This window comes from Myzus persicae, unplaced genomic scaffold, assembly GCF_001856785.1.
Source record: "Myzus persicae strain clone G006 unplaced genomic scaffold, MPER_G0061.0, whole genome shotgun sequence".
Classification (NCBI taxonomy): Eukaryota; Metazoa; Arthropoda; class Insecta; order Hemiptera; family Aphididae; genus Myzus; species Myzus persicae.
In genome coordinates, this window is record NW_019100493.1 from 258,515 (window position 1) to 286,366 (window position 27,852).

A 27,852-nucleotide genomic window follows, 5' to 3' on the forward strand; every position below is an offset into this window, starting at 1 on the left:
GTAATAGTGTACATGGTTATTAGTGTGAGTTCGAAGGTATATAAACATTGCTGGCAGGTGTCATTAACTTACAAATAAAAAAATATTTAGTTGTTCGTTTTGGACGTTTCGGCGGACAAAAATGACTTCAAGGGAATATAAATAATTCGTTGAAAACTGAATAGTTTCAAGTAATTTTATTTGAATTAATAAACAGCAATATTACATTAAACAGTTCACATTAAACTCAGATATTTCATCTCATTTTGAATAATGGTATAAAATATTTTGTAAAAAAAGCTGAAAATTATCATTTTTTTTAAAGACTTATTATTAAGCTATTGAGATTAACATATTGAAAACAAAAGTTCGATGCGGGCTGTAAAATATTTTGCTATATCAATTCAAAAAAAAAAAAAATTTGGTTGATTCTACAGGGCAGGATCATTATCCCCCTTAAGTGTGTTTTTGAAGACAAAAATCACATTAACACCGGTCGCCTTAACTTTACAGGTCATACTATAATGTTGTATTAACCTGTTAAATATTTATAGTACTTATTCATGTGCCTATAGCTTTGAATAATTAAATTCTTTGTTTTATTCTATTTTGAGATTATTTTTTTCTTTATGAAGTTTAGGTTTTTATGATATTGCCTTTACGTCCAACGCAGTGTTTTAAAATTCAAATTAATTTTCTTAGGGGATGATTTTACACTGGAGAAATGTGTAGTTATAGGTAATATTAGACTGTTACGAGTATTTGAGTTAATACAGTCAATTCAAATTAAACTCGGATGTATAAAAGAATATACCTAATACTTAATAGTGTATTATAGTGTCGATTTCAATTTTATCAAATTTACTTACGATAATCAGTATGACATAGATGAACACTATGTTTGCATCTCATGTGCTAAAAGTAAATATTAATTGTGACTTGAGGCATTGCAGGGTAATGTCAGTCAAACATTAAAATATTTAAAAGCACGTTGTGTACTCGTGTCTTAATATTGTATAATTTTATACTCTCATTTCATATAGAATTTTAAATTGTTTACTGTTCTTTGTGCACGTGCTATGAGCCAAATTCCCCTTCATAAATATTTTGAAACTACGTTGACACAAGAATAATCATTAGCGACATGAGCCTATAATATAGGCTCTAGTACCTCTGTCCTCTTGACAGAGGTGTTTAACTTACACTTTCATAATATTCTCTGATTAAAATAGTTTTTAACGAATTTTCGTAATATTTCGTTGCTTTTATAATATCATTAAAAAAAGTTGTCATACTTCAATTACATAGCTGATCATTTATTCAATTGACTTAGGTTTATAATTAAATTATAAAATTCATTAATAGATATTTCATAATTAATGGTTGTGAGATAAAATTTAAGTAGGTATTTTCAAGCTTAAAAACTTATTACACATATTATAATAAATTATTAGATTAGATTTTTTATTAATATAACTGGATACGTAAAAAAAACGTTTCATGTAGACCGTAGATAGATTACAAAATAACAAATTTATATACATATTTGGTTTAAAATATTATATAGTTTTTTTATTGTTCCGTAAACACAGTTTTTTTGTGACACATTTTATTTTTCAAGAGTTTTTCAAAAGACATGAGTTATTCACTCGAATAATACAATGTATTTTTTTTATGTAGGTACTTTTTCTTCAATTATTTTAATTTTGAACAAAGTGAAAGGATTTATTCATTGTATTTTAATGGTATATTTTTTCTAACCTAAACGTTTAAGATTTTTGTTTACAATGATTTGTATCTATCTCATACATGCGACATAATAATATATGATATTACCTATTTCCCGCAGTCATCAAATAGGATAGCCACACGGTAACATTTAAGTACATTAAAATAATAAATTATGCATTTGACTTAACTGTAACTTAAATCTTATAAGTATTCAAGAACGAATGATTAAAATTGGCCAACGATTCACCTGATGATTAAATTTAATTCGATCAAATATTATAATTTACCTTATTTAAAAAGAAAAAAAATTTAGAAGTATTTTAAGGAGTCGTTAGCATGTATCAAATACCAATGACATTTATTGTGTTCAGCTGTTCTAAGACAATAATGACGGAAAAGGCTCACTTTGGACATTCCATTTATTATCTTTGGGCTTATAAAAAACTGAATAGGCACACTATTTTATACTTGAATATCGAATATAATAATTTAGTGTTAATAATAAAATAATTTAAATATTTTCAGTTGAGTATATCTACCCTGTCTTGTCTTGACGCTTTCTTGAAAATTTTTAAGCTTAAGTCGTCTTTTGAAATGCATAACTAACATAAAATAATACTGTAGTCGTTTTAATTTGAAGCTTAAAAAAAAATATTAAGGGCATGTTTTGATTTTTTGAGAGATTAACTTAGTATTAATTATTTTTGTTTCAAAGTGTACAAAAAGTTTTCGATCATAATAATTGTTGTTGAAGTATTTAAACAAACAGTTTTGTTTTCACGTTTATAATTATTTTTAATTGACGGGATGCTGGTAGGTACATAATATAGTGCAGATTTGAATTATCCGAACGTCCACGTACCACTATTCATGTCTTTCCCGTCAAGTCTCAAGTGTGACTCACGTCATCCGCGGCTTAATATGTAAAGACTTTACTATTATGTATACGGGTAGGTACTTTCAAAGTTGAAACCGTATACAATATCGGCGGATGGATTCCTGTCCAGAAGGACCAAACTTGAAACTATATATATATATGTACATATATACACCGAAGAAAAACACCCGTCGCGGCGCCTTCCTCTCTCACTTTCCCTCAGACTTCTCGGAAGAGTCAGCAAGTCGGCTATAGGTATATATTGTTATGTGTTTAGTTGTATATACATACACACAGAAGGTCACACACTTGCGTCCGTCTGCGGCTATATCCATTACTAGTATCGTTTTCCCTCGGCCTTTGCGCGCGCATTACCCACACAACAATACGGAATTTATTCGAAACATTTTTATTATTTTTTTTTTTCCCCGGGGTTAGATTTTGACGTCACGGATATGCCATATTGTCTCGGCGAATAATGCACTATAGTCTTACGCCGCCACACACATTCGCACACCTATAATAATGCACACGCACACACACCCACACACGCACACACACACGTACACACACACGCACGCCGACTAGGATCTGATACACAATTACACTAGATGTGCACCGGTGTAGTAGTACAGTGGCTCCGGTGAGGGGCAGAGCTGGGGCGGCGACGACAGGGCGGCAAACGGTTTACTCCTGGCAAAACCTCTTGTCAGATTCAGGATCGATCCTCCTCCCCACCTTGGACGCCCTCTGGTCGTCATGACCCAAAGTAACCGTCGCCGCCGCCACCGGGGGACGCGTTCATACGTCACCACCGTCTCCTGCTTTTTCGGCCGATTCATGTGCCGCCTGGCTACCGTGTGATCTGGCCGCGTGTTCATCCGCCGCCGCCGGACCGGTCACGATCGTCTCCCCTCGGATGCGAGCTCTTTTTCGTCCGCACGCAGAGTGCCACCGTCAAGTACGTATTTTTTTCCACATTGATTATCACATTTTTTTGCCTCATTTTTCGATTGATGTGTCATCATCACCATTATAATATTATGGTGTTCCATCGTTACTCTAATTTTTTTAGAACACGACTACGAAATTTTAAGCACGTGCTCGTAGACGATATTTTTGACTCGGTGGTTTCATATGCCTGCAAGTTTAATGATAATATGTTCTAATTGCAATTATAACACCTATGATATTATTACCTATACGGCTATACGTACCTATAATTTTTTTCTAAATATTTATTTATTGTTCAAAAAATGACAATTTCCACATACAAGCAATAATATAAATACATTGATTAATTAAATCGTATAAAACGTATTAAATCTGGAAGAAAATAAAGGCACACATCAGAACATTTTTTTTTTCGTAAGTAATTTATTGGTCGAACCTTTTAAACTAAAGTTCACTCCATCCCGATAGAATATATTTATATATAATGCGTATTTAATTGATTTTATGGTTATTGGTCACTCATTAATATTTAATGGTAAATGATTAGACACACATAGTAAGAAAATATAAATTAATAGATTAAATTACGTAGTTTAAGTAAATCATTGCATACACATACTACATTAATAAATCATAGTGTTAAAGCTAAAAATTATTTTTCGAATTTGATGTGAAATTAAGAATTACTATTTTATATTATAAGTCAGTTATATAATAGAAGTTTGTTTAAAACTGTTGTTCTATGTAAACAAAAGTTTACGAATCGTCTTGACTTATAGGTACATTATATCCTTTGTGTTAAAAAGTTATTGTTTGAAAGCATTTTGACCGAGAACCGAGAAAATTGATGAAAAAACTACCTTTCATTGGAATTTGACATATAGTATCTTGGAAGAGTGCTGTTTTGAATTTAAATTTCATCATCTGTGCTTGTTTGGAATATATTCTTAGAATATGGAGAAACTTCGTCAAATTTCTTAGGATTGGTGTTATTAGTGTTAGCATGTAAAGGAATCATCAGACCAACTATATGGTATTTAGATACATTAAAATCGTCTGATCCACACGATTATTTTAGTACAGAATCATATGTATGATAATAATATTAAATATATTTGGAAATATTTTATTTTTTAATCAAATTCAATATTATGTCCCCTAATTGCAGTATTAGACCGGATAATGTATTTATTTTTACAGTAGAACTAAATATTTTATCAAAATATTATATACTTAAATAAATAACTTATAATGAATATGTTGAAGTATAAAACTATATAAAATTAAAACAACATTTTTTTTTAAATATTCCTATTTGATAATCAGTCAATAAACTTATGAAATCAATAGTGATCCATGAAATGTATACAATTTGTTGTTTGTTTAAAGTTTGAAAAAAAGTTAAGATTAAATTAGCTATTGTACGTGTAAAATAATATTAGTAGTGATTATAATATTAATACTTAAATGTTTTTATTTTCAACCGATATTTGTAAAATCATTCAGATACTAAATTGTAGTCCCAACAATTTATTTTAAATGAAATGTAACTAAGATATAAATAACGAAATGGTACATATTATTATATTAAAAATTATATTTCTAATAATTTTTTAATTAAAATAATTATATATAAGAAAAAAAAAAACTACATAATGTTTTGTACTGGGATTCCATAAATACCTGCTACTAAGAATATTGAAGTGATCCTATTTTATATATTCATTATTTAATATGTATTAATTTATGTTAATTAATTAATTTAAACTTAAATTAAATATACAGAGAACTCTGAATTATTGTAAATTGTAATTAATCTAGTAATGTTTTGGATTAGAAATAAAATTTGTTTTTTTCGTCTGAGGGCACTTTTTATGATAGATAAATACAGCTGACTTCAAAATGAAGTTTTTGGCAGCAAATTAGATTTAGTTTTTACTTTGATTTTTGGTGTAGGGGATGGGGGAAGAGGTCAAAATAATCAATTTCACAGTGCTTATAAAAAATATACTCGTAAACCAATATATTTGTTCCAATCTGAATGTAATATACACAATTATTAAGTTATTGAAAATATTATTAATTTATAGTTATCATTAAAATGCATGCAGTAAAAAATACAGATAATAAGTTCCAAAATTAAAACGTTGGAGAAACCTAAAAGTTTAATCAGCTTCAAATTAATTACAACACTTGGAAACTCTTGTACTTTGCCCGTAGCAAAATTACTCTTAACCGAAGTTTTCTGACCGTATTTGGGTCATTAAACAAACACCATTTGGTTGTTATGTCCGTTGAAAAAGAAATATTGTACATGTGGTAAATGGATTTTGTATGTCTAATAATTAAAAACACTTATTAATTATGCTATTTTTACTAAGAAATAATTAATAAATGTTGCAATTCGTGTTAATTTTAGATTTATAATGAAACCTTGTGATGTATTGGTTTGAATGGTTCTTTTATTGTTGAATATATATCCTATTCTCTAGATGTTCTTTCAACTTTGTTCCAAAAAATATTATTATTTTCTTTTGATACTTTTATATTTTGCATTGAATACCATAACGAATAATTAAGTAATTTTTTTTCAAATTGAAATGCACAACATTGCCTATCCGGTTTTTAGCGTTAATATGAGAAAAATGTAGTTGTAAGATTGCATTTTTCAAATATTTTATTGAACACCAAAATAAAAAATTATAAAAACTTTGATATAGTTTCAAAATAAAAAAACTGTGGAGAGTTATAACACTATTTTGCTAAATATTAATTTGTGGTAATTCATAGTAATTTTAACGAACATTCGTTGGATATTAAAATAAAATTTATACATACAACAATTATAATATAAATGCTGCCAGAAAATTGGTTAGGGTTTAGTTTGCCTGAGAAAGTGCTAGCCGGAAAAAAATACATCATCGTAAGACTCGTGCCGCCCAGAGTTTAAAATAAGCGGAATTCGAGACGTAATTAATTAATTAAATATACACTTTCTTCTTAATACTTTTTATACTTTTCTGATGGTAAAATATTTTACTGTATTTCAGTAAGTAGTAAGTACAGTACCTAAATACTATGGTGCTTAATTGTAATTTTATTACCATAGATTTTTAGCACATCGCTCAACCTATTCCAAGTGGTTAAAATGATAACATCGGATATTGCTTTACTGCTTTAGTCTATTATAGTACGGTCTACCGACCGGATTTTAGTGCTATATTGCAAAACCGAACCCTATTAACCAGTCCAGTGCTTCACTGTAGGTATTATAGTTCTATAAATAAACTAGAATACGGTTAGTTTTTTTATTAATTTATACACACCGTACTTCAATTATTATTTTCAAATATAAGGGCGAATTAGTAAACGCAAAACGATGTTACGCGTAAATTGAATAACATAATACAAAGCAGTTGCAGGGTATGCATTATGGAATTCTAAATTAATATTTTTCGTTTTCAGGAATCATGAAAATCACTAGATATTTTTCATTAGTTATTTAATATCTTTTTTAATAAATTTCACATTCCAAAACAAAAAATATATTAGTTTACAAACAATAATAATTGTTTTATTTATATCTCCGTGGCTTTTGGTTGAAATCGGAAATCGTATCGCATATATTATCAGGTATTATAGTGAGGCCATGGTATCATAAAATTTAATTGATTTTTAAAACTGTGTGAATGGATAATAGTACATCGGTGTAACGATCTATAGATAAATATTGTATAGGTACATTAAACATTTTCTCCTGTAGCTGAATCATTATAAAATATTATATATTTTTTCCAATTTTACATTCGATTATTAAATATTTTATACTTAGATTAGCTCACAGATAATTAAACATGAGTTTAAATTAGATTAGTTAAAATGACATATGTGGATGGTTATAGTGTTTGCTGGAATTGAATTTTTGAATAATTGTAAATTTTAGTGTAGGGTATGCTTTTAAATATTCATTTTCTATCCCAAAATTTGTGTTGCTGACAGATAATTTATTATAATTTATGACAGTATTATATCATGTGATATATTTACAAATGTTGATAGAGCTCTTGTTTTATGAAAACATGAGTTATTCATTTTTAACATAAAACTTCATTATTTTTCTGGAACATTTCTCATATCTATTCAATAACAACGTATTATTTTTATTTTGTTGGTGTTATTTGTTACAAATTGATTACAAACTTTTTTTTATTTCCATTATATGCACACATATGCTATAAATCAAAATTAATGTTGTAGAATGTCTTAATGCTGTTAATTCTAGTAGGTATAATAATAATATGTATAATGAATGTTAGCACTTTTGTTTAAAAATTGTTGTTTTCAAATTTGGTGTCTATATTTCTCGTGGACAGATATCTTTCTTGATAAATTATTATTAATTTAATGTGTTAATCTAAGCATAATAGTATCTAGAATCTACAGAACATTATAGGTCACATATGTGTTAAATAGCTTGCAATAGTTAAAAACCGAATAATTGAGTTGTAAAAATAAACAAAATGACTTGTCGAATATGGTCAGTGAAGTGATTTTAACGTTTTACCAAATTACAATAATCTTTGCACCAAGACAGAGATACCGAAATTTTTTTTTTCGATGGGCCACCCAATAATAGGAACTCATATTAATCAAAAAAATGATAATTTTAATATTTTAGAAATGATTGTTTTTTTTTAAAGAAATATTTTATTTTAACTTATACATTTTCTGTGGGCTAGGTTAGGTTGATGCCTCATTGCATTTTGATATCGATATAAAATCGTCAAATCGAGAAGTCTCACAGAAGCTATTCACTATGTTGACTATATTTTTCTAAATTTCTCGTTGAAAAGATGATACTATTTGAATTCTTCAAAAATTCCTTAGATATGGATCATGTTATTATAAGTCATTTTCAGGTTTTTTTTAAAATGTATGTGTTCAATAACTGAACACTGTTCATATTTAATATTTTTCGAGAATTAATGCAGCATAAATTCTAATAGAGATTTAATATAACTGCAATTATTAGTTTTTTCATTACTATTTACTTAATATGTATTGATGTATATTTCCCCACATTATTAGGAATTTAGGATTTACTAGGTATTTAAATTATATTACGATTGTCAAATATATCATGACGTACATTATTAAGTGTATGCCATTGCCATTGCCCATCATATTATATTCTACAGAAAACTAACCAGAAATCATCCTTCCCAAACACAACTATTTCTACTATATCTATCAACGTACTTCCACACAGATGAATAACATTGTTGAGTTATGTTCAATGGATTGATTATTATTTTATGAATTATCTTAGACGTTAAATAAATTGTAGAGAATGTTCTTGATTGTAATATTATAACATGTCATTCTATATAACCGATGATTATATTCGTGAATGAATTATTTTAATGAGAAAAAAAGTTAATTTGTGAATGTAAAATAAGATCAATTAATAAAGCTCGTCAATTATATAAGTCTAAATCTTTCTAAAGTATTTATTGCGCTTAGTAGTGCAACAAAGTGTCATTTAAGTACATGTGTGTGTGGGAATTATGGCACTATACCTTGGCCGTCGAAGCTTTATCTTCACCAATATAATATTCAGTAATAGGTAGGTAGGTGTTAGGTATACATGTTTCTATATTATCGATTGGTGATTTACTATAGCTGTATCGAACTCAATAATGACAATTATACTACTCAGTCTGGAACATGTTTCTTATGTATTTTATAATAATTATAAATTCTGTTTACGATAGATTGATACAAATTTTAATCTGAAAGATGTTGATATTCTTATTAGTTATTTACGTCAAGAATTTATGACGTAATTTCGTGATGCATTCATTAATAATATGAATACTAAATAGACATTTCATTTTGAAACTTTAATGCTGCATAAATAATTTACAGCAACAATATTTTACATAATAAATAGGTAAAGTTGTTTACGTTGTATAACATAGATTTTACATTCATAGTGCAGTGCAGTTATAGGTAGGTAGGTATCTATAATATCTAACATCCTATAGTTTTATATTATATGTGCATTATAGTGTGCATGCTGCACGTTCTGCAGTAGAGTATAAACTCTATGTCATTAACATAAAATAAATATTAAGATGATAAGTACCTACATGAACTAAGATTCTTAGTTCTTGGTACCTATTATAGAACAATTTAATACAATTTTTAATATCCACACGCAGTTCGATTAGTAAGTACTAAGTTGGTACAATGTGATATTTTAAATTTATTGACACTTATTGTTATATAATCATTAACTGTAATGTATTCAGTGTGATACTACACAATATAATATTTCGTATTTCTGTTATGATTCTTCTTTTGATTAAATTTTTTGGCAGTCGGCCACTATTATAGAGTTTTATTATGAGTAATACGTAAGATTATTATTTCGCGTTTTAACAATCGATTCAGAACTTGATTTTCAGAAGATGGTGTTAGCCACTGAAGTTCGAACGACACTGTATGTATACTCGATAAATAATAAAATAATACTATGGATTTAGCAATGTAGGGCATACCTAATATTGTTGTCATAAAACTATTGTTGTAGAACTATAGAAACAATGCAGTTTAATATGTATTATAATAATATGTTCATTATATACGTATAGTATTGCATATTAAATTACTTGAATTAACTTAATAAACATGTTTCCAAAAATTTTTCAAAATATAAATAATTTAGGTAAACATAATTATTATGATTATAATATTTACAAATTTTTTTTATTTTGGATTATGTTAAAAAGGTTATTTTATTTTATTGTTTGATTGATTAGTATAGATACAACCTGGCTTATGTCAACGATATTATTTACATAAAAATGTATTATAAAATATAAATACACTTTATAAATATACTTTATTCGGTTGTGTATGGAGTAAGTTTTTTTTATTTAGGAAAATTTTAAATCTGTATTTAATAACACGATAAGTTAAAAATGACGGATACAAACACATACATAATAAAAAACGACACATGAAACAAAAGACGAGGGAAATCATCCAACGATGGAACTCTCCAGTAATTTCTTAAACCTTTAATGGAGTAAGTTAAGAGCTTAATTACTATTATCATGATTAACATATCTTGATAACTATGTATTCATCCATAATTATTAATTATATTGATGTACATGAAGTTCCTTTTTTCTTAAGTCAACAAGTCATAAGTGTAACGAATCATTAACGATACTTTATCACTATGATATAATTACAAAAATTATATTATAATAAATAATAATCATCTATATTACATATTTCTATAAATTAATATTAAGTATGAATCTAATACCAAAAGAATAAAATTCATTTATTAACAAAATACTTAGTAGTTAATCTCAAATAATAACATTTTATTTCTAGATAGTATTACCTATTTGTTAGTAATAACCATTTAAAATGTAAAGAAAATGTAAAATCTACAGGTCTTTATGATTACTTACATAATACATCAGAAAAATGTATGAACAATTAAAAAATGTTACGTAAAGTTAAGTTTTAATTTTTAGTTTTTAGGCACTTATATATTTATAATTTACATTACATGTTGAGTAAATATTTTCTAATCAATAAATCAAACGGCGTTCTGGGGCTTAAATTCCCTTGATTAAAAGAGAAACAATTTTTGAGAAGTTTTCCGAATATCTCGAATCGTTCGTCTCGGAGTCCCCACAGACGTTGTCTTTAATTTCGAGATCCAAACCTTTCGCTATGAACGCATTAATCTTTTACTCTAGAGATCAGAATTATGGGTCGAAATAGATTAAAAAAATAAAAATAAAAATTGTGACGCACTTGCTTAGAAGATATCTTTACGATACCTGAAGACCTAATTGTTTAATCCATCTATTTTGATTCGACCGTCCAGTAATATTTTAACATCATAGGTAATTATTCTCAAACATTGTGATCTTAGTTAACTAACCGACCCGAAGTGTCCAAAACGATCGTCTGCTATATAATCTTAATGATTAACCATTGTAGTTCGTATACGTATGATAATTTAAGATTTATGTTATGTAATCTTAGGGAAATAATTGTTCAAAATAATGAAGTTAAATAATATTTTACAGATAGTTTTACCTTATAATCGAACGACGTCTCTATCGCGATTCATCTACATAAATATATGATAAGCACTTATAATTGAAATGGAATACCTACTATTCGCTCAATTTGTGACCGATAGCTTGACTATCAATACGTTGATCGAAAAATCAGACGAAAGTTCCTAAACTATTTTTAACATTAACATAGCTATTTTCAGAAGTACCTACATAATCCATCACCGATTTTAAGCAGAGCATATAATATTTTCTTCTAAATTTTGATAGCCTCGTATCCAAACTCCCATGGTCGGTTGAAGTCTTTTGGCATGCTTCCAAACTTTTGATTTTATTATACACTTTTTTGTAATATCGGCACGTGTGCCATTTTAGGTACCACTGGTAACGCTTGCCTGAAATCACCGCGGTATTTTCTTTTAATCGTTCTCCCTTACAAGATCTGTTACGTCAAACCTAATTTCAGACATACCTACGTATACTCGAATTTATTAGTCGTGTGTTCCTTTGAGAGGCACTTTCCAAATTTATAGTCCAATTTAAATCCATCCTGAAGTTTTTAAATTAAATCCGGTCGAACCTACATACAAAGAATTTTATGAATTAGTACTTATACGTGTCTTATCTAGAAGATATTAAAGTAATTATTATTGTACTTAAAAACACTTTTAGCAAAATTATATTTGAGGACTTTTTGCGATTTCTTTTAAAAAATAATGGAATTTGTATCATAATTAAATAAAATCAACAACATAAATACATTCAGATTATATGAAACGTGAAATTGTTGATGCATTAGCATAGTCTTTAACCCCTAAGGGTGTTTAAAGGCTTGAAATATTAACTATTACATAAAGGATTCATCGGATATTTATTTTTTAGTCTTATTCAAAAAATAATCCAGAGATTATACAGTTCCATTAATTTAAAAGTATTATCTAATTAAATTTGTTCAATCAATATTTTAACTTTGGTAGAACTTTTGTGTAACTTTTGTTAACCCAATAAGTATTTTCTGAAACAAATATTATTTTACTTTATACTTTCACTTTCTTCAACGACTTGGCCATTAGTGTTCCATACAAGTATATTATTTTAGTTAAATATTATTTATACCTTTAAAATATTTTTAACTTTTTAAGTCATGTGGATGAAAAATAAAAGAATAAACTGAATATTGTAAAAAAAATTACATACCTTTATGAAGTTGGAAGTGATTATTAGTTATATACTTGTATTACATTACAATACAAATAATAAATACACATGGAATGAATGGTTCGCATAATAAAAATAAATGTAAATAAAGCAGTTTAATAAATTAATCATTTTTATAATATTATAACTTTGTTTGTATAACTTTTATCTCTGATAAACTGGAGTGCTCTCACTTCATGTTTACAATGGCCTTGAATGGTCTTTGCTTACATTTTTTTGAAAATATTTATAATTACTTTATGCTTAATATTATAAGCCAGCTACAATTTGTTTTTCCGGCAGCATGAAAAACTTTAAAATATAATATTTAAGTAAAACATGGTGAAAATAAGTGTACGCGTGCTCTAAAACTATGGCTCTTTTTGGAATGCATTTTTGGCATTATGCATAATATATTATACACCGTATTGGTTGTTTTTCGACCACTAAAGCTTTTCAAACAACTAGGTACTGTAACTCCATGAAGTACGTCATCAAATATATATTATTTATATGGCAAAATGGCAAGCTATTTTACACTTTTAAATCAACTAAAAAAAAATCACAATACAAAAAACTCTACTACAGTCTAGCCGGGAAATCGATTTGTTCAGTATGTAATTGGAATAATTCTATCCAATATTAATTAGTCAATCGGCTAACCGATAATATATATTGTCCTTGTATGGCCTAAAAATAAATGTATTCAAAGAATTTTTTATAAAAAATGTTTTATCCTGCTATAGAGACATCGGTCGCGGACGGGGGGCGGGGGCAAAATTTCGTCTGAATTAGTTCACTTTTGACGCTGCTCAATAGTGCTGTATAATTATCATTACGCATTTGTATGCTTACAGCCTTTAGTTATACGATTAATACGATTTAAAATGTTTAGTTCTCATTATTTTCATATGATAAAATAAATTCGTATGTAATTCCGCACTTGCATAATTTTTTCAGAAAATAAATTCTTGGTAGTTTTGTAGATACTTGCTCATTTGGTTTTTGACGTATTAGATGTGTTACAACTTTACCTAATTAATATCATTATATTTAGTTGAAAACATGACCTCAAAAAAAAAATTATATAACCAATACTACACGCTTTGTTTCGCTTAGATCTAAAATTAATATTGCCAAAGTCAATGACTTAATTCAGTTGGTAAATGGTTCATTCCCAGTTCTCCGGCGACTGGGGGACAGCGGAGTTAGAATTTTAGTTTGGATTAATTTAATAATAATTTGGAGGGAATATAAAATATAGCTTTTAGTATTCTAGGAATTGTGTTATTGGAATTATATAACTATATGAATGTAAAACTATTAGTTATTTGTTAACATTTAAGCGATTTGGTTCAACTTAAATAATTCAGTTCATAAGTACTCTATATTGCTTAAATTTACGTAAGATCGTTTTTTAAGTTTTGATATGTATGAAGAAAAATTGAAACCGAAAGCAGGATATTGCACGTTGTACAATGATTTCAATTTTTAAGCTATAATAAATTCGTAGGAAAAATAAATTTTGTTCAATTTATCATGTAGATAATTTAATGAAATGATTATCATGTAGATAATTTAATGAAATGATTATCATGTAGATAATTTAATGAAATGATTATCATGAATAAACCTAACTGACCTACGTGAACAGCTTAGAACGTATTTGTTTTATTATAACATCAAAAATATTTCGGAATTGAACGAAAGTTTATAATCAGTAAGCAGAAATTGTATTGTGGATTTTTCTAACTAAATTTCTTTTTCATTACCTAATTACCTATTTAATAATTTTTTTGAATGGCATTGCTCTTGGTAGTTAAAATTCTTCAAAAGTCCCATTTATGCAGTTATCTACCAATACGTTTTAAAATACAAGATCTGTATATTTCGTTAAATCGCATTTGTAGTAATCTTAGTCAAGTTCTACAATACTAGTATTATAAGACTTAAAACGTTGTACAATTTTGTTTATTACATTCCGAATATTTTCAATAAATGTAGAAAACATTTATTCATATTTTTATTTTAACCACCGAAATTTTAAATTTGAAAATTGTATGTAAATTTTTCTATTCTTTTGTAATATTAAAAGTTCCGAGATCTTTTAAAATTTAAAATTATAATATAACACTGAATTATGCCAAAACACTAGTGAAGCAAGTTGAGTGCCCGTCACCTACGATTCTTCTGTATTGTTTTAGTAACTTTTTTGTTTTTAGATCTCATGTGTTTATAGAACAACGCATGTGTTTAATAAGTACAATCGCCCGTATTGTTCTATTCGTACAAAAGTTTTCTGTTAATATGAATAAAACGAAAAGTCAAAACAAATAAATAAATACATGTATATCACATGCTCAATGTGTATATGAACTTTGTTGAACACATAATATGGAGACTATGCAAAACTTCTAAGTAGAATATGATAAACTTGGAAAAAGTTGCTTTCTAACATGTATAATTCAAATTTCAATTGAATTAAAATTTGAATCAATTACATATTATTATGAACTATCTATTTCCAAAATGACCGTATTTTCGTAGGAATGTGATCTTATTCCACGCTGTTGCCAATGTTTCTATACAAGCCAGGTTACGCTGTTTTTACCTCTTCCACCCATAAAAAGAACATTCTAATTAAACGATAATAAACAATGTGTCTAATTAACTGCGCTGACTGTGATATAATTTAGATGTATACACAGATGGGTAGTTAGTTAGACAAACAGATAGGTACATCTACTATATTATTAGGTACGATATTATTTACATTGATTGTCGTTATAAACAAATATTTGAATACCCACGATTGCTACTTACGAAGACTTAAATTATTTGAACAGCGTATAGTCGAAGGGTTACCCAGTAATATTTTTGAAGCGCCACTTTGTTATTTTAATCTATACATATATGATCTAACATTATTTATAATTCATAAAATGTATACATTTACATAATACCTACGGTATTTATACATTTTTGGTTTAAATTTGGATTTTATTTTTTGACGTGAAAAACTCATAATTGATTTGGATTTTAAAATAAATTTTTCGAACTGTTTCTTATTAAATATTTAAACTTTAGAACAGTTCTTAACCGACTGGACGAACTATATTGGAACTGTTATTTGTTGCACAAGATTAGAAACGATGGGTGGAACCTATTTCGGCCTAAGTGAACCTTTTCTTTTTCGGCCAGTGTAACCGCTTAGGGCCAGTAAACTATTCTGGTCACCAATGTAAAATTTAAAAAATAAAAAAAACAAATTAAAAAAAAGCACACATTGTACCTACTTATGTTGATTTTTGTTTTTATTCATTTATTACATACATATCAGTTATGTAAAAATGTAATTTTTTAAGTTAAGTATTAATTTTTTAGTATTCATATTATGTGATTAATAATTTAATTAAAGTTATACCTAAAAAATTTACTTATGTTATATCTGAATTACCGTACTTGAGCCCTTATGGCGTTTGTTTGTATCTCAATAAATAACAATAAATAATAAAAATAATGATAATAATAGTATATAAATAATTCCCTCTTCCAGAGTAGGATATCCTCTCCGCACATAAAATAAATACATTTTGTTATGCAAAAAAAAATTGTAGTTTTTTTTTATAAAATTTTTATGAAGGAATATTATAGAGAATAAATGTCCTAGATTCATAAAGCTTAAAGTTAAAAAAAATATATTCATACAATTAATACCCAAGTGCGATTATTGTATTAAAATAAACACCCGCAGTCGCTTAACACGAGATTACTATACTCTGCTGTGCGTACCACACACTGAAAATCACTCTGCAAGATGAGTAACTTATAAATAAATGGAAATATATCAAACCGAGTACAGAAAGTCCTATACATTACACAAGCATAATATTTTAGAAAAATGATAACCGTATAGCAAACGTCTACATCTAAGATGAGTGACATCATTTTGACGATAAATTAACACCCGATAGGTCAATAATACAATTTTATATTGGTGACTGAAATAGTGCGTAGTTCGAGATGGTACAGGCTGAAAATGGTAAACCTGATGACCGAAAAAGGTACCATCCCAAAGTTTTGTACGGATTTAAATGCAAATTGTATTTTTTTTTTAATGTTCTGAAACATCGCTCTCCAAGCAAAAATTCGTTTTATCCATCAAAAAGAACTCCAATTTTGAATTTTTTTAAGATTTTTTAATTTTTAGAGCATTTTTTGGAGTTCTTAGCGCACTTGTTAAACTCCGAGTACGTTTTACTTATATTACCTCATAAGAATGGATAGGTACAGAGTTTTATAACAACTTAATTTGACCGATAAAAAGAAAAAAAATGAAATAGTTGTTATTTATTTTGTTCAGTCTTATTATTTTTATCACGTATGTTCTTACCAATGTACCAGAGAAATGCAGCGAAGGCTGCGCAACAGTCTGACAAACGACATTTTTGTCCCATGCAAGTAGATAATATACTATATAAATTATAAACCATGGTAGGTACGTAAATGGGTCGTTTTTTTCACGTCTTGTACCAATCGCAACAACGTCAAAGATCGTAAATTTAAATGTTTGAAACAGATTTTTTAGCTTAAATCATTTTTATTTAACTTCAAGTTAAAAACATTTTTTAAGGTTTTCAAATATTACAAATTTTTGTACTGAATAGTATTTTTAAAATCATTTTTCTCGTTTTTTAGGACATACAATTTTAAGTACCTAATTTTAGGTACCTCATCGAATGAAAACATGGAACCTAGTTTGATAAAAATACATACAAATTATATAACATGATGAAATTATTTCAGAATGTGGACATCAATGTAATATAATTGATTGCATTAATTCATATAGTTAATTCAAATCTTATAAAATACTTTATACTCATAGCTAGTTGGACAAAAACATGTTAATATCAAGTACTTTGTATCGTTACTTTTGATAGATGTACTTTTTGTTACAATTTAATACATTTCAATCAATATTGTTTTCATAAAAAGTCATATCTATCCTGGATAATATTCTGTTCAAATACCTAAATATTTTAATATAATGAAGGTAGGTAACTATTGTTATGTTACATTTTTGTTACTTGCATATTTATTTTCTAATGTTATTATAGGTACTATTATAGAATATTTTCCAATGCAACTTAAAATTTGACAGTTTTAAAATAATAATTACTTGACATATTTTGTTGTAAGTACCTGATTAATATCTCTACAACTCGAATAAGTACAGAAATGCAAAAATTCAATAGTTAGAAATGATATCCAAAATATATCTTGTATTTATATTTTGTTGGGGTGAAATAAGTAATAGGTAACGTTAATCACAACAAATAGTAGGTAAGTATATACCAAAATATAAAGATAATGTTCTAACAGATATCAGATCACATACATTCATACAATTAATTATTGATACGATAAAGCATTTTTAAAACAATATATGTAGGTACGTACTCTAGATCGATATTTTTTTTTTGTATAAGATTGCCAAAACATTTGATCATACATTTTATCTGGCAGTTACTGATTTAAGCCATGACTCATAAAAACATGTCAACATCAAAACCCTTTATCATTAAGACATTTTATTAAATATCTGGTACAACATTAATAATATTGTAGTTCAGTTTTATAATAGCATCAATATTGAAATCGTTTTATCTTCATTTTAAGAATGGTACTCTAAGAATGAAGGTTACTTTATTAAAAAACCGTAATTCAATTATTAGGGCTAGAGTTGAACAAAATCGATTTAATATAATGTGTACTTTTATATAATGATATTTTACGTTGTAGGCATGAGTACAATTTTAATTTAAAAATAATCTGAATTGTAAGTATTTGAAGTAAAAACACATTTTGTAGGATTAATGTTTTATTTAAAAGTTTGTTATTATTATAAATTAAAATACGGTTATGACATAAATATAAATAAATATCACTGTTTATATGGAGTTGCAAAACGTAAACTATAAACATATATCGTACGAATATGTTAAGAGAATAACTAATAAGTTATATTAGACAATTTTACTAAGGATTATGACATTCTGATGTTTATATTATGAAATTAAATAAACCATAAATTATATTTTTAATATTTGTTTATGTGTGATTTTAGATCCTAATTATCGTTCGTAATTTATTTTATTTTGGTTAAAAAGAAAGATCTTTAATGTTTACTCATATATGTAAGGGTGTGGAGGGGGAGGGTAGAGATTGTGTTTTTAAATTAAATAAGAGGTTAAAAAGTTAAAAAGTTAGAAATTCAGTTTATTGAATAACTTTCTGGCACATAATCTGTTTTTATGTTTTGTAATAATTAATTAATTACCTAACGTTCATTCAAAAGGACTTTTGTTTTTATTTTTATTGTTAAATTTATCTGTAGTGATAAGAAAGTAAATACTAAACATTTTCTTAGAATACATAGCATTGCCAAAATAATATACTATAAATTTACTATAGAAACTTATACTTTTAAATCTTCCAACACAAGTTATACTTAAGTGTATTTAAGATTTTGATCAAAGAGAGGTATGTGTAGGTCACATACAAATATGTGTTTTTTTTTCATTTACATATTTTTTGTGTATGACATAGAAAATTTGCTTCAGTTTTCAATATTTGAGATGGTTTCTGAAAGAAAATCTGGTCTAGTTGTATTAGTAAAAAGTAGGAAACTCCCTTACTATTCTCTCAATTATTAAGAAAATCTAAACTAGTAAAAACACGTCAAAATCACAAAATTGTGGTTGTTTTATACTCGTTGAACTGTTCAGTAATATTTATCAATATTATAACAATGCTTAATTAGTAGGTAGTACCGAACATTACTTTTATTTATTTCAATTCAATTTAAAGTGATTTACTGCATTTTACGACATAAAAATACCAAAGACAAAGCATAATTAAAGTATTTTTTTTTTATAATTGACCATACGTATCAAATATAAAATATTCCTTCATTATATGAAATTTGTAATATAAACAATAATTAAAAATAAGGTGTATGCACCTACTTTGTTTGGCAGTGATAAATCCTTCCTAAAATAACTTTAAGTACATCAAAGGAACTTACAAATTTAGTAATTTAATAACTGTATGGACGAGTACAGCCTCAAAGATTTAGTCATTACTTTTTATACCACTCACCAAATATATTATTTAACTTTTTCGTACATTTTTTTTATTATTAAACTTCCAACATTTAACAACGTTTAATAATTATTGTAAACCTGCCCTAATCACTAGCCGAAATACTCCACAATCACCTTCTCAATCCATAACTAACATCATCCAATTCATCACAATCGCCAATCTTCAAACGAAAATTTAGAATAAGTACACATAATAATATGTTACCGATTTAAATTATTTGTAAACCCAATTATTGCTCATGTCATCGAGGGCTTGTATCAATAATAAAAATAAAAAAATAATAATGAATATAAATCGTTATTAATTAATTTGTTTTAGTAGATATATGTATAATAATGCATATTCTAATGATTTATAGACTAGAATATAAACAATGATACAATAGTTCGAATAAAGGCTTATACTTATATTAAAAAAATGTTCGTAGTAGGTACTAATATATAATTATAATATCTTCATTACTCATTATTATTTATTATTCATACGAGTATTTAGAAAACTGTATTACATTTTGAAATAGAATATAATTGTAATCAAATAATTAAAAATTCTTATTACCTAGATTGTCTAGAATTAACTGATAGTTTGATCTTAACATAAAATACTAATATATTTGTACATAAGCTTAACTCTATAGTAAGCTTAAGTTTCTGACTTAAATGTACACATTAGGTAGATATTACAATAGTATTATTAAATGTAACTTAAGTAGCATAATAAATATAGGACCGAATATCAGTACATTTTTTGAGTGAATGATAAAAATAAAAATACTTAGAATTGACTGTATTGCTTTCGTTGCTATGTTATACATTATAATAGACAATATAAAAAACTTCAAAAATGTATCGTCTAAAAATATAAATTGTAAGTTATAACGTATGATTAAAATTATCTTTAGTAAAAAAAAATAAATCCTATTTGTTTTATTGATGTATCTTTCTGATAAAGTACCTAATATAAACAAAACATTAGCATTTTATAGAAAGACTTGACTATATCATCCTTTACATAATCACATCCCTAACCTCATTATGGCAGCTGAAAGGTTAGAAAAGCTATATGTGACAATGACCCAAAACTATCTTGATTAACAAAAAGGGATTGTATTCAGTGTTAACTTATAATTCAAATTAAGTGAAATATAGTAAAACTAATAATAGCGTCGTTGATCATATACATGTACAACCAGTAACAGCGAGCATTATCATTATTAGTTTTTAAACTAAAAACGTAATTTAAGTTTAAGTTTGTTATTATTCAAATTTTTGCTTTTTGCACTGGGTTTGTTTGGTAAACATTTTTCAGCCAAGAAAATGTTTATAAATTAACTTATATTTTTCCTAAAAAATTCGTTGATAATTTAAAACCAAATTAAGAATACAACATTTTATTCAACGAGTCATCATCATAATATAATAATAGTTATACATTTTTTTGGTATAGATTATTATTTATTTTATAATATAAAGTATTATGGGCAAAGTTTCGTAGATTATCACTATTATTTTTATTTTCGACATCTCATTCAAATTTATCGACATAATTTCTAAAATTATATTTTAGTATTTTGAATTTAACAAGAGCTGCTTAAATTTATTCAGTTTTAAAATAAAATCTCTAATTTTTTCTTATTTTATAGCTTGATATACATTTTGTAGACGAATTACTGACGGAATAGTGACAACATATTTAGTGGGTACCTATATGGCAACCGCTCTTCCAGTGAAATGTAAATAGCTTCAATATATTATTATGTATTTAATCTGAATACGAAACTTAAACACCAAAGTCAATAGAAATTTAACACACATTAGTACTTACATTACTTAACTTCTAAGTATCTATTGGTTAATGTTTGCTAGTATTTTATTAAAATTGAAAAGAATTTTCCAGTAAGTCCATTTTCATATTTAAAAATCAAAACTAGAATTGGTTATTTATTCGGTAGGTTCTTCAAGTGCTGTAATATATTATGGTAATTAGGCAGATAGATTTAATAATATTGTAATTGCATTTCACTGTCCTACTGTGTTGTATAGTCTATCAAGTTTGGTTAAAAATATTAGAATTATATAAAATATAAGCCGATTTTAGTTTTAAACTTATTGTTCCTTTATTTCATGTCCCTATGTACGTTATTCACACGTTTGAACTGTCATCTTTTAAAATATCGAGACTTTAATAGGTACATTTGAGATGTTTTGCCATCTAAACTCTGAAGTAATTACATCAGTTTTCCGGGTTGTTATAAACACTGTTTTGTAAATAAGTTTTTTTTTGTTTCTAATAGTTTAAAGGATAAATGTTTTAAACATAAACATATTTTAGTTGACATTTTACAAACTTTTTATTCGCTAAATGTATTTTACAAAGATATGTATCTCCGAGTAATATATATATAGTCAAGCTCATCCTAATTAAGTTCTATTACGTTTTTTTAATGTTTATATATTATGTTTTATAATATCACTCCTTTAGCTCTATAAAATATTTTAACTCTTTCGTTGCTGTATAAATGTATCAATAAGATGCTGATATAACAATGATAATATTATTCATCGATTGACCCATAAAATGTGTCAACCTTAACGTCTTAATTTGACAGTAGAATCACTGCCCTCGAGGTAAACATTATAACTTGGTTAGGTACCCAATTCATGTTTCGATACAGTAACTATCTCTAAAAAAAACTGTATAACAAATATCTATGTCCGCAAACCGAACATTTTTACAGCTCAATTAGTATTTTAAGGATGTACAAAAATAAAAATTAGTACTCCCTCCAAACCAGAAATATTGCTATCGCCGTTTTTCGACTTGGCGGAATCATCAAAAGCACCATTTCTCGATATCGATGAAATTAAAATTAAAACTATACATTTAGTTAAATTTTAAGACATTTTTGATATGATTTTGTAAACAGCTTATTTTTAAATTTTTAAGAAAAGCGTTTAATTTTCTATGATTTGTTATAACACAAAATAAAAAAATGTTAAAAGCAATTCTATAAAAATATCAAAAGCATGAATAAACAAGTAACCTATATTACTCTCAAGTCTGAACCTTCGAGGGATTTACAGATGTCTCACGGTGTGATGACAAGCAATTGTTTATTTTGCCAACCAACAATTTAATTAATTTTTGACAGTTATTGAACGTTTTTGAAAACTACAATTATGGGTAGCGATAATTTGCTCACCAATTGTTATTAAAATTTTCATATTATTTATTAGGCAATATAAAAAGTTCAAACCATTATATTTTTATATTTCGTGTCTATAACTGATTGATAACTTGATAAACGATTTATGAATGATTTCCGATTATTTTGCGCTTATTTCAAACACATAATTACAGTCAAACCTCTAAATACAGGACATTTCAGTCGCAGAAATTTTGTTGACTATAATTCTATAATTTATTTTGTAATTTAGGTTCCCTTATTTTTTCTTGGACTTGTCATGTAAATTTATAATAATAATAGACAAATTATATTGTTTGCAAAAAAACAAATTATCTGAAATGTATAAATGTTTATACAATTATTTGCCCCTCATATTATTTTGAAAAGATTTTTTTTATTATTATTAAGTTTAAGAATTTAACTTGTTTGGTAAGTATATTTACTTCATATATTTACTAAATAATTACAATTTATTGTAGAGCAAGCGATACGATTTCCACACTACATATTACACAGTTGCAATTTAAATAATAGTAATTCGTGGGCTATTAGTTTTTAATTTATTTTCCATTGCTGTCAGTAGTTTTTGGATGTGGTTAAAAGAAGAGAACAAATTAACATCGTCGAAGGGGGTGTAAAAAGTTCTCAAATAACTCGAATAAATACAGAATACTGATGCTGAACAAAATAGGCAATATTTTTTCTCTTTATATTAATGTGACATCTAAATTGATTAAACATTTTATGTACATAATAATATATATTTTTTATTGAATTTTAATGTACAACCTAATAAATTGCATTACATTTTAACTTTGTTATTTAAATAGGTCTACGGTTAACCACAGAACAGTTTAAAAAAATAATACATAAAAAACACGTTTCATTGTTAAATATGTTATAGCTTACCGCAGGACTACACGTTTTACTGCCGGCAGTATCAGTTAATGGAAACATTATTTTTAAGTTTATATTTTTTAGTAATATTTTTATGAACTAAAATTAGCTTACAAACAACTGAAATAAGTCAAATAATCAGGCACATGTCCATAATTAAGAATTGCATAATATTTTATATTTATATTTATATTGATGCAGTTTTATATTATAATATACACAATATTACCTTATTATTTCCAGTATAATTAAAACTTTTAAATTATATTTTATTTTTATTACAACCAAATATTTTAAATTTAATAAAATCTAAAGTATAGCTTGAAATAATAATTAAAACAAAGAATGATTCATTGTATAGTGTTATAGAGTATTTAGTGAAAAATAAGTAGAAGGTGCCAAGTGTTTTTTTTTTTTAGGTACTTACCCATTTAATTGCTGCTGTCTTTTCTTTGTGATTTTATAAAATCATTATATAAATAATACACAAAAATAGTTCAGTGTACATATCGTTAGTGTCATTGTGTTGTAAATTATTTTTTTAGAGTCGCTGTATGGTCTTAACATGATCCCAAGGCTTTTTGATGAATTGGACCTTTTGGAATTGAGGACGGGTAGATTAATGATGTTCTAAATTTCAAGAGAGTTTCAAGTTTTTACGACTGTGTTTGTGACATTTTTGTCGTTTGTGGAATGGGCAGATCTGACACATTTAGTTGTTGAGGTTAGTAACTATTAGTTAGTAGTTAGTTGTATTTTATACCAATCATATAATATTGTAATATAGTTTTGAATCGATTTGTATCAATATTTTCAATGTAGCAGGGGATGTTCAAATAATAAATAAAAAAATATTTGTTTTCAATAATAGAATTATTAATCAACAACGTATTTTGTTTACATTATTATATAAATATTATGTAGATATCATTATAAATTATTAAATTAAAAAAACAAACAAATATCTTCATGAAAATATTTTAGTACTTATGTTTTACTGATTTCATTGTCAATATTGAATTCACTTTTTACATTATTCTTGTCGAAGCTACAAGACGTTAGTGATTAAAACTAAAAAAATTGCTTTGTAAAGTTTGTTGTTTCAGGTCAATGGTTATTTATATTAACAAATTCATCTTGTAGCTCGGATACTTCATAAAAAAAAAACCAATTCGTATATTCTGATTTTTATTTTTGGTTTAAAATAATGTTATATCTCAAGTTTTAAGGTGGTTTACGTCCCGACATTAAATTCTGATTGATATTTTTTAAATTTGAAAACAAAATCTATTTAATATGATTTTTGAATTGCTAGTGTTATTTTAAGAAATTAAAAAAGTTATTGTTTAATGTTTATAACCGAAGGCTTACAATTTTTATTCACGGGAGCCTGTACAGCTTTAAATTCAAATTTATTTAAGTTTTCTTTTATTTAAATTGCTTGTTGTTAGTTCTAAAATTGTGTAAACTTAGGTCAATTTGTTGGTAAGGTCAATTAAAAATTCAGACAAGATTGTTAATCGGTGAACTACATTTATTTCATTCCTAATTTTAAATTATAATACACTTTTTAAAAAATAGAAACAATATGGGATCTGAGCATGATAAATTTAAAAACTGTCTAATTTCTGTAAATTTGTCCCGAAAAGTCTAATAAATCGATTTGAAATGTTAACCTAACATAATATGATATATATTTAAAAAATGCTATCATTTAATGTTTAGTATTAAAACATTGATTACAATTTCTCGAAAATTTGAGTTTTAGGTATATTCTTGTCTGAATAATATAATATAAAGAACCACACTTATGTTTGTAAGAGGCTGTTTCTTTTGTATTAGTATGTATTTTATGCATCTTGATGTCTTCCACTGTAATATTCATGAATCGCTTACTTAAGTGATTATGTCTCGATGGAAAACCATTCACCATTCACTCTAACTTGAACTTTGTTCATTGTTTTAAATTATCAAGTGACTTTATGCGCTTCCTAAGAAAATCTAAGAGTTGGCTTAGTGTACAGTGCAAAGTATTAGTAATACTTCAATTATTATTTTAACTAAAAATAAATTTCTTTATTCTCTTTATGTATCGGCCTAACTGTTAATAGTATGATAATACAATAACTCATTTTAATTTTCATCGTAAGTCTTTGATTGTTTCTACTAAGTTAATAATATATACTTGATATTACAACAATAAGCTTTATTTAAGGTTTAATAACAGAAAAAAAAAGAAGCATTTAATCCATTGTTTTTTTTTCTTAGAATACATACAAATTCTGTACATGTTACACTTGGAAATTATTATTTTCTTTTTATTCTGAGAATACAAAATTCTTCAACGAATCTATATTAAATAATCTATTTTAAATATAAATTTGTTTGAAAATCAGTCAAAAACTATGGTGTTTTCCATTTTCACAAGTAAATATATTTTCAAAACATTTTCAATCAACTATATTAGATTATCGTATTCGATGATATAAATGTACTTGTCATAAGCAACTAGAATTGAGTCAGTTAACTGTCAATATATTATTGATGAAAACGTGCAATTAATTTAAAAAAACTTCCTTTGCGGATTTCGTTTGAAATTTGGACAAAAATTATATACATAGTTTTATATGACGTATATTTTTAACTTGGTATTTTTCGGGACAATAAAGATTTTTGAAAAACTGCTGAAGTAAACTACGATGAAAAATAATTAACTAAAAATTTTTCTGCGTTTCAATATATAAATCATGAAATAAAATGTTATAATATGCTTCTATACTTTAAATGTAATATAATTTATTACATTCATTTGAAATTGTTATGTTTGAACCAAATTCCATTTTTAATGATTTGAACGTTATTCGTTCTTTTGATTTTAAGTCACAGACGGTATTCACCAACTATTTATTTTACTCAAATATAAGTATCTCGCTATGAATGATGAAATGAATGATTTTTATTTTCATAGTATTATTTATAGTATAATATTTCTCAGGAGCTTTTATTTTTATCATTAAACGGAATAATATATTATTATTATTCACTAATATTTAATTGTATGTGTGGGATTTTCGTCTGTTTGAGTGATTATTTGCAGTCACAAAGTAAGTGTTGTATTTTTAGTTTACCAATTTTTAATGAGCAAACTACTATACCGAGCAAGTGCAATCACATGCTGCAGTATTAATTGAATATTGCATAAGTACATACAAAGCTACAAATGTAATATTTAATTTATTTACTAATACTATTTGTCAAACCATAAATTGTATTTTCACACTTTTCATTAGTTTCTAGATAGGTTTAAAACAAGAGTGTTTCAACTAACCAAACGGGGTTCAATAAAATTACATTATATATTAATTTCTACTATAATGTAGGCGATCAAATAAAGATAATTTAAAATTTTTACAACAGACAGTTATTACTTAAATCAGATTTTCTGAAGATTTAAGTCTTGTGCAAATATCAAGTTTGAATTATACCAAGATGGCTAGAACTAGCTAGGTCTCAAGTTCTTATATAAAATACTTATAAATAACGCAAAAAATAAAATGTACACAATATCCATAGATAAAGATATCAGATAATATGTGAAAATGAAAAAAAAAATGTAATTTATTGATTGTCAATAATACTATACTATGTAATATACATGTATTAAATCAATAATATTTTTAAAATTTTAGGCCAAAATATAGTTAAAAATTGCCTAGAAGTTCGCTTTTACAACGATATATAATGGGCTC

At 26.3% G+C, this 27,852-nt stretch overlaps 1 protein-coding gene across 1 annotated transcript in view; it reads left to right on the top strand.

The window, feature by feature from the left end:
• Positions 1–3,416: 3,416 nt before the first annotated feature.
• The window catches only part of LOC111027946, a 92,934-nt gene continuing 68,498 nt past the window's right edge, over positions 3,417–27,852 (top strand). Inside the window, exon 1 of the mRNA XM_022306456.1 lies at positions 3,417–3,548. The gene's annotated coding sequence lies outside the window, so the exon portion shown is untranslated. The remainder of the gene's footprint in view (positions 3,549–27,852) is intronic.